Source organism: Bos mutus, chromosome 20 (genome assembly GCF_027580195.1).
Source record: "Bos mutus isolate GX-2022 chromosome 20, NWIPB_WYAK_1.1, whole genome shotgun sequence".
NCBI lineage: Eukaryota > Metazoa > Chordata > Mammalia > Artiodactyla > Bovidae > Bos > Bos mutus.
The window spans coordinates 23,830,543-23,840,752 of NC_091636.1; the positions used below are offsets into that span (position 1 = coordinate 23,830,543).

The window sequence follows — 10,210 nt, forward strand, 5'->3', positions numbered from 1 at the left end:
ACTCTAAAACTCAGACTCAAAGAAACAGAATAGAATAGTGGTTACCAGAGGCATAGGGTGGTAGGAGAGAGGGAAATGTTGGTCAAAGAGTTCAAACTTCTAGTTGTAAAGTCATTAAGTTTCAAGGATCGAATGCATAGCACGGTGATTATATTTAATGATACTGTATTACACCTTTAAGGTTCCTAAGAGAGTGAATCTTACATGTTCTCACTGCAAAGAAGAAATGGTCATTTAGGACGTGATGCAAGTGTCACACCCTACCCAAGGCTGTGGTGGTAAGCATTTTTGCAATATATAAGTGAGCAAGTCAACATATTATACACTCGAAACTTACACAATGCTACATGCCAGTTTATCTCAGTAAAGGTGGAAAAGAAGCTGTGCAATGTATCAGGACTAGTGCATGGTTCTGTCAGACTGGTGAGTTGGAGGCAGGAAAGAAGTGGTGTGGAATAGGACCAGAGAAGCAGAGGGCTTTAAAAGCAGATCGGGAACAGCCTTCAATTTTAAAACTTAACTAATGCACAAAATATTAGCTCTTGATTGCCATTAAAACTCATTATTGGGCCTCCCTGGTGGTCTAGTGGTTAAGAATCCACCTGCCAGTGCAGGGGACACAGGTTTGATCCCTGGTCTGGGAAGATCCCACATGCCACAGGAAAACTGAGCCCGTGCCCCACGACTACTGAGGCCCATACATTCTAGAGCCCATCTCAGCAACAAGAGAAGCCACCACAACGAGAAACCCATACACCGCAACTCAGTGTAGCCCTTGCTTGCCACACCCAGAGGAAGCCCGTGTGCAGCAACGAAGACCCAGCACAGCCAAAAATAAATAAAATAAATGAATTTTTTAAAAAGCTCATTATTTTACAATGAAAGACAAATGTTAATTTGAAAACCAATGGATATTACGCAGGTCTTACCCACTTTTCAAAACTTGACTTTACATCATTTCACTTTTACAAAAGGCCTAAGTTAGTACCTGTTTTTGCTAAAAGAAATCTGAGGAGGATTTTTTTGCTTTTATGAAAAAAAGTGAAAAGCAAAAATACACTTCAGTGTCTGACTTGCAGAGACTGATAGAAGTAGCACCCAGCTCAAGTGGTGAGAAGTGGCCCTGCCAAGCTCCTCCCCCAGAAACTACACTCAGCATCTCAGCATCAAGATGCCATAGCTTCTGGATTATTCTTTAGATTCCACAGATAAGTTACATCATATAATATTTATCTATATATCAATCAGAAACAGACTCATAGACGCAGAAAACAAACTTATGGTTAACAAGGGGGAAAATGGGGAGAGAGATAAAATTAGAAGCATGGCATTAACAGATATCATCTACTATACAAAAAACTGATAAGCAACAGAGTTTACTGTATAGAGCAGGGAACTATATTCAGTATCTTATAAGAACCTATAATGGAAAATAAAGTGAAATATATATGTATGTATGACTGAATCATTTGGTGTATATCCAAAACAAACACAATATTGTAAATCAACCAAACTTCAATTAAAAAAAAAAAAATGCCACAGCTTTGAACTGTGAGGATATCTTGATTTATTTGTGCCTCCTTAGCAAGATGTGCCCTAAGGTAATTGCTTTTTCACTTTTTGCCATTTCACCTTGTGAAATAATTTCCTAGGAACTCTCTATTTTCAGATAGTCCTTATACATGTACCATGAACTAAAGGAATTAAATTTATTAAACATTCACTATGTACCTCATACTGTGAAATCACTTTGTCTACTATCTTAATCATCTTAAAATCCTTATGAAGCAGCTGTTATTATTTTACAGATAAAAAAATCAAGAACGTGTTCATTTCCAACAAACACAAAAGAGTCATAAATGTAAAAAATAGATATAGGCACCTGAGATCTTGTTTGTTTCCAACAAGCACAAAAGCCATAAATGCCAAAAAAATAGATACAGTGCTTACTGCCAGAATGTGCTTCAGTGGTGGAAATAGAACTGAGTTAAAAATATGTTTACATTCAGATTTTGTTTAAATTCATTTTTTAACTGGAAAGAGAGTCATCTGGGACTAATTTAAGTTCTTCAAGACTTAATGGTCTTGATAACCCCATTTATCAAGTTGTTTCATGGAATAATTCAGACAAGTGTGTTTGGCAAGGAGTGATTATCACACAGAGTACCCAAAACTGATAAAGCCTGGCCTACACAGACTGGACTAGACATAGCACATTGCACAGGAGAGCTGCTCTCCAATTCAACTGCATAAACTCTCGTTCTGTGGAGTCAGAGACAACACAGCCATGCTGCATGGACCATAGCATGGACAGCCCAGTTCTGAGCTCTGAATGTTTACCAACAGTTCCAAAGGAAATGAAACAGACTTAACCTTCCTACCTTGGGGTGATGTGCATTGTGACTTGCCTGCAAAGCTAAATTACTGGGTACTGGAGAATAATATGGTCCAATAGTTACTAATGTCATTTTCCCCTCGAATTATAAGATAGAGTGAGGAACAAAATAGGTTTCAGCTTGGCTCTTCTAAATCTCAAATCATGCAGAAATGAAAAAGTCATCAAAGATCCATAGTTTCTATTGAGGATTTCCTTCCTTTGTTTTTTATTTTCTAATGAGATTTTCCCTCCCCATACAACCACATAACAAATTTTACCTTTTTTGTATTTGTTGAAAGAAAACTAAATTCTCAATTCTCTAAATTCTCAAAGAGAAATAAATTCTAAACTTTGCTTTCCTCTAACTCCTGACAAACTGTACTCTACACCTGACAGCCACAAGGTAGGAAGGCAGCTGAGGCATTCAAAGAGGCATTTTGTTCTTGATCTTGCCATTCAATATCACAGGGTGTGATGAAAACTGGAACAAATATGGAAATCACAGAGGTGCCAGAACATTACATTTAAAAAATGGAATTATTTGAGTCAATCTGGAATGTCTGGTTCTTTTAGTTTAGGCCTCATGGGTAGCATTGTGCTTCAAAAACAACTTGAATTGGCTACCAGGATTCCAGAAGGGTAACATAATCGTGTACCTTTGTGGGAGATGCTTATCTATGTCTCCTATGAGCAGAAGGAGGCTGGATTCTTCTACCTTTTCAAGTTTCAAAATGAAAATTATTCAAAAAAGTTCCAAACCTGAGTGGAATTTGGAAACAATGGGAGGAGGCAGTTTCTCAGATCTTTTCCATTTGTGCTAGTCTTTATTTGAAATAAACGCCCAGCATGAATCAAATCCTCTACAGCTACAGACATATGGGGCTTGGGGGAGGTCCATCCTCACCACTTCCCTTATGTGATTTGGCAAGTACAGAAAAGGTCTCCAAGTTAATAATCTTGAATACAAAATTCAGACCTGCGGAGGAGACAGAGATACTTAACTGAGACCCAGGAGCTGGCAGCAGCTCACCTCCCCTTCTGAAAAATGCAGCCCGGAACCCTGGGACCCCCACCCCCTGGAAGGACACTGCTCCCTCTGCAAAGTCCTCCAATGAGGGCTGTGAACACAAGTCAGGTCTCTTCTCCCCGGGCATTGATGCACAGCACTGTACGGGTGTTGTCAGACCTCAGAAAAGGGTTGGGGAAAACCAAAGGGAATTATAACATATGAAGGAAGGAATTTTCAGCTGTGTCATCCAACACAGGGGAAAAATTCTCCACTGAGTTAAGGGGACACACCCAAACTCCTAACCTCGTTGCCTTGTCACACACTGGGAATGAATCCCCAAGCACTTCTGCGGTTGGAATTTCTTCCCATGGGGGTAGCCTGCCTCCATCTTTCTTCTCTCCTCTGTGTAGTACCCATCTCCATGTCTGGGCTATCCCATCTAGTAAAAGACTCTAAACAGCTCTAGCAGAACAAGCCACGGTGCCTCACAAGAGTCTAGGATCCAGTTCCCTTGAGGGCTTCATCTTTGGTCTGGGTTGCGGACATGCCTCTGAATGCTACTTGGATGACCCAGATGCTCCTCCCCTCCACACACACACAGAAGCACTCCCCTGACGTAGTAATACCACAACCAAGAAACGTAATACTACTCAGCCATAAAAAAGAATGAAATAATGCCATCTGCAGCAACAGGGATGGACCTAGAGAGTGTCATGCTGAGTGAAGTCAGTCAGAGAAAGACAAATATCATATGATACTACTTATCTGTGGAGTCTAAAAAACTAATACCAATGTACTTATTTTCAAAACAGAAATAGATTCACAGACATAGAAAACAAACTTATGGTTCCAAAAGGGGATGAGGGGGGCATAAATTAGAAGTTTGGGACTAACATATACATACTACTGCTGAGGCTGCTAAGTCGCTTCAGTCGTGTCCGACTCTATGCGACCCCATAGACGGCAGCCCACCAGGCTCCCACGTACTACTACTTACATACAACAGGTAAGTGCCAAGGCCTACTGCATAGTACAGGAGACAATACTCCATGTCTTATACTAACCTACGGTGGAAAATCATCTGAAAAATAATATATGCATAACTTAATCACCTTGCTGTACACTTGAAACTAACACAACGTTGAAAATTAATTATGCTTCAATTAAAATTAAAAATAAAGAACTTCTTAAAAAGAAGTGTTAAACTGATTTAATAGTATCATCTAATATTCTAATAGAATGCTTCTCAACCTTTAATGTGCATACAGACAACCTGAGGTTGACGCTGCGTTCTAACACGCTTCCAGGTGCTGCCACGGCTGGTCAGTGCCCAGACTCTAAATAGTAAGGATCTAATTAACATACAATCCATATTCAACTTTCTTCAATAGTTGAAAAATCTCTCTGACAGTTTTTTATTCCTGACTCAGGATCTGGTCAGGAACCATTCATCACACTTGGCTGTCAAGTCCTTTCAGACAGAGGATGGGAGCTTTTTCTTGGCTGCTCACTTACTTACACAAAGACTCAAAGTGGTGACATTTCCCCTAGTGAGAGTCCTCACACCATTACACACTGAGACACGGACCAGCCCTCTCACAGCCTCAGTGAGGGAGAGGCAGAGCAGAGTATTGTCCTGTCCGGCTGCGTCTGGAGGGAACCACCTGCGGGAGGCACTGTTATGGTTAGCTTCTATTGTGTTCTGTTTTAGAAAATGCAAACCACGTATACTGACCTGGGTTTTCTGAGACAAGCACAGGTATATGGTGCCTGTCTCAGAATAGCAGCACAGCACTCAAACATAGCTGCAAAAGAGTTTTATTATCCTTGTTACTAGCCTGAAAGGTCTTATCCATTCTCTCCAGAGAAATTAGAGTCCCACTGCTACAGGCATAGTGAAACCCACTGGGTATACAAACTTCATTTTCTATTCTTCAGAGCTTAGAGTTTAGATGAATTCAATCCGTTCTAGAATAACTCTTCTAAGGACTCCCGCAGGATGGACCATAGGGACTTGTCCAAATCCCACTACACTGTCCACTGTGGGCTCTACCATCCCCTCCCTGGCTTGGTGTGCCCATCTCATTCACCTGTGCAACCTCATCATAGCAGTATTTGCTAAAATGCTAAATATTGCCTGGAAGGAAAGATGAAAGATGCATCCTTACGGCCAGTTAGCTATCAAAGACTCACCTGAAGAATCAAGATGGGTTATCTCTCAAGCTGATAGAGAAAGGGGTTATGTGGCAAAGGGACTTGACTAAATAGGAGGAATGGAGAAGCAGGAAACCTACATAAGCAGGCAGCACAACCAGCCATCTGGCACCTGAGATGAGGACCAGCATCTCAAGAAAGGCAGTGGCATTGAAAGGGCCCTGAGAAGCTCCCGGTTCACCAGCCTCATTCTTTGTCCTCAGGGTCACATATTATGCTCCCAGGCAGCACAGGAATTATTTCATAGAATGGAAAATAATTTAAGATGATGTTAGATCCAGACACCCTTGTCCCCTCATGTTCCAGCACTGTATTCCCTTACAACATTTTAACAGTAGGAGTATTTTAGCCTGTGCTTGAGCATTTCCTACATGGGGTTCACAGCAGGCCTACATTCCTACAAAACACATAATACTAACAGTTAGTGGTTACCAACCTAGACAGCAATTTAAAAAGCAGAAACATTACTTTGCCAACAAATGTCCATCTAGTCAAGGCTATGGTTTTTCCAGTGGTCATGTATGGATGTGAGAGTTGGGTTATAAAGAAAGCTGAGTGCAGAAGAATTGATGCTTTTGAACTGTGGTGTTGGAGAAGACTCTTGAGAGTCCCTTGGACTGCAAGGAGATCCAACCAGTCCATCCTAAAGGAGACCAATCCTGGGTGTTCATTGGAAGGACTGATGCTGAAGCTGAAACCTCCAATACTTTGGCCACCTGATGCAAAGAGCTGACTCATTGGAAAAGACCCTGATGCTGGGAAAGATTGAAGGCGAGAGGAAAAGAGGATGAGATGGTTGGATGGCATCACCAACTCAGTGGACACGGGTTTGGGTGAACTCCGGGAGATGGTGATGGACAGGGAGGCCTGGTGTGCTGGGATTCATGGGGTCGCAAAGAGTTGGACACGACTGAGCGACTGAACTGAACTGAGTTGTTACTGAGTGCATTCAACATGGGCACCGCTCCAAGGGCTTTACAGAGTCATTTAACCTCCACAATAGCCCCAAATCTGTAGTTCTATTATAATCTCCATGTTATAGATAAGGATATGAAAGGATCCAAACTAGACCAAGATTGGGATTATAGACCAAAACCAAGATTATGCATTCTAAATTGGAACAAGAAGTGGGATTCCAAGGCCAGTGATCTTAACCACTTCTCCAAGCTGCTTCTCAAGAAGTCACAAAACAAAACAGTTGCTACCTTACAGAGGATTAAAGCTTAAAGCATGTAGCACACATATATTATGTATTCACTCAACTTAAAAATGTAAAACTCATAATGCAATGTAATGATCAAACCAGTCAATCCTAAAGGAAGTCAACCATGAATATTCATTGGAAGGATTGATGCTAAAGCTCCAATACTTTGGTCACCTGACTCAAAGAGGCAACTCATTGGAAAAGACCCTGATGCTGGAAAAGACTGCAGGCAACAGGAGAAGGGGGAGGCAGAGGATGAGATGGTTAGATAGAATCATGGACTCAATGAACATAAATTTGAGCAGACTCCGGGAGATAGAGGTGGATAGAGGTGCCTGGCGTGCTGCAATCCGTGGGGTTGCAAAGAGTCAGACATGACTCAGCGACTGAACAACAGAAACAACACAATGCAATGTACTTTTCTTTAAAATTTCTTGCCTTGGTTTTCTGTTTTTCCTATTTTCTACATTTTACTTGTGGTAGACTCAGCACAGACCTCCTGGGAAAAGACTTATGCCAGAGAGGAACGATGAAGGTTCCTCCCATAACTCACCCACAACAGGAGGCTTCCCTCAAGGTTTCAGGGGGGATTTGGCAAGAGATTTATGGGGGAGAGAGGGAAGGGAGATGGCTAAATACTGTCTCTGAGATGATGACTTCCAAATCGATCATTCTTGCCCCAAACTTTTCCATTTTGATATCTAATAGACGTCTCCAACTTAAGTCCAAAATGAAATACTTGATTTACACCACTGCTCCCCAAACTGGCTCTCATCCACCTTGTTAAATCATACCACTGGTCACCTAATTCCTTAAGCCAAAAACATGAGAGTCATCCGAGATCTCTCTCTCCCTAATATCCACAGCAATTCCACTGGCAAGTCCCATCGGTTGTACTTTCTAAAGATATCCAGCATCCAAACATTTTTCATCACCCTGTCATTCTCATCACCTCTTGAGTCTAAGCTGCCATCATATTCTGCCTGGATTCCTGCATTCGCCTTGCATCTGACCGACCCTCTTTGGCCCTTGTTTCCTGAAGACTCTACTCCAAATGGCAGCAGTGGTCATTAAAAGCTTAAGTGACATCATTTCACTCCCTGCTCAGAACTCTCTAATGGCTTCTCATCAAACTTAGAATAAGATACAAATCCCTCAACATGGTCAACAATGTAAACTCCATATGACTAGTCCCCGACCACCTCTCCAAGAGCAATCTCTATCCCTCTATTCTTGCTCATTTCCTCTGCTCACATGGTCCTTCTTGCTGTCCCTAAAACACACTATGCTTATCTTCCCTTTGCACTGCTTCATTCAGATTGCTTCTCCTTGTCTTCGAACCTTTGTAGGTCCTACTCCCTAATTCCTTTTAATGGCACCTCCTCAGAGACAACTTCCTGGACACCCTTTCTGAAAGAGCTGTTCCAACCCCACCTCCAACCATCATTCTTTACCACTTTGCTTTGCTCTATTTTTCTTTGTGAACATTTGTCACTCCAAAATCATATTTTATATTTACTTGTTTACTTATTTTTGTTTATCCTATTAGATTATAAATTTTATAATGGTCTTGTTTCCCTAGTGGCTCAGTTGGTAAAGAATCTACCTTAGGAGATTCTCTCCTGCAGAACCTGGATCTGCAGGAGATCCAGGTTCAATCCCTGGGTCAGGAAGATCCCCTGGAGAAGGAAATGGCAATCCCCTCCAGTACTCTTGCCTGGAGAATTCCATGGACAGAGGAGCGGGTCAGGCTACAGTCTGTGGGATCACAGAGTTGGATCCGACTCTGTGACTAACTTTCATAATTGTCTTATTCACAAGTGTTTCCCCAGCGCCTGCTAGATTGTAAGTGTTCAATTTATATTAATTTATTGAATGAATATAAAGATTGCCAGGAGAAATACCAACAACCTCATATATGCACATAGCACCACCCCAATGGCAGAAAACAAGAAGAAACAGCCTCTTGATGAAGGTGAAAGAGGAGAGTGAAAAAGCTGCCTTTAAACTCAACTTTCAAAAAACTAAGATCATGGCATCTGGTCCCATCCGTTCATGGCAAATAGATGGGGAAACAATAGAAACAGTGACAGACTTTATTTTCTTGGACTCCAAAATCACTGAAGATGGTAATGCAGCCATGAAATTAAAAGATGCTTGCTCTTTAGAAGAAAAGCTATGACAAACCAAGACAGCATATTAAAAAGCAGAGACATCACTTTGCCAACGAAAGTCTGTATAGTTAAAGCTATGGTTTTTCCAGTAGTCATGTATGGATGTGAGTGTTGGACCATAAAGAAGGACTGATTTGGTGAAGCTGAAGTTCCAATACTTTGGCCACCTGATGTGAAGAACTGACTCATTGGAAAAGACCCGGATGCTGGGAAGGACTGAGGGCAGGAGGAGAAGGGGACGACAGAGGATGAGGTGGTTGGACGACATCACCAACTCAATGGACATGAGTTTGAGCAAACTCCAGGAGATAGTGAAGGACAGGGAAGCCTGGCTGCTACAGTCCATGGGGTCACAAAGAGTCGGACACAACAGAGTGACTGAACAACAACAACCACTCCACAATTTGTTTTTAGACTTTCTCACTGATACTCAGATCCATGTAACTTGCTGTGCATGACCCACAAGTCCAAAAGGAAATTCAAACTCAGCATGGAGACTGAGCTCACTATTCCTTCCATTCGTCCCCGGTCATTCCCAAGCATAACTGACAGCACTACTATTCATCTAGGCCCTCAAGACAGAATTCTGGGTGTCATTCTAGATTTCACCCTTTCTCTCATCCCCCAGTCTATCACCAAATCCCATCATTTCTACTGGTATCAGATTGTGTTCTTGGTCACAAACAACAGAATCCACTCTAGCTGCTTTAAGAAAAATCAAAAAGCACTTACTAAACCATCAGGTAGCACACAGCATCTTCAGGAGGGCTGAAGGCCCAACTTGGCAGATTCGCAGACAAGAGCAATGCCCAAATCACCCTGCCAAGCCGTCCAGAGGAAACCTGTCCCCGCTGACCCAGGCCCCAAAGATCACAACAAACTCCAGAGTGGGGAATTATAGCTAGGACCACTGTCTCTCAAAACCCAGTGGCCCCCACGCTCCTCTGCAGAACGTGTTCCCTGTTATCTCTTTCTTCATGTCCCTCTTTTTTAAAATCAGGTACTAATGCACAAAGCCTAGATCACATGCCTGTTCCTCATCTGTCAGGAAGGCTTCCTGGGAAATTCCCGAAGCATTGGAAGAGTGTTTAAAAAATGAAGGGCAGCCACAAGGCATCACAGACGTCAGCTCACACTGTCTCTCATTCCCCGAGCCCACCCACCACTGCTGACTCAGTGCTAGTCTTCATAGTTTGTGGTCTTGACTAATATGATCACCTCCTAACTGGTTT

The 10,210-nt window shown here is 42.1% G+C and overlaps 1 long non-coding RNA gene across 1 annotated transcript in view; it reads right to left on the reverse strand.

The window, feature by feature from the left end:
- LOC138984190 (uncharacterized) overlaps positions 1–9,884 on the reverse strand; it is a 39,716-nt gene extending 29,832 nt beyond the window's left edge. The window contains exon 1 of the long non-coding RNA XR_011461449.1: positions 9,711–9,884. This is a non-coding gene — a long non-coding RNA (uncharacterized lncRNA). The remainder of the gene's footprint in view (positions 1–9,710) is intronic.
- Positions 9,885–10,210: the final 326 nt, after the last annotated feature.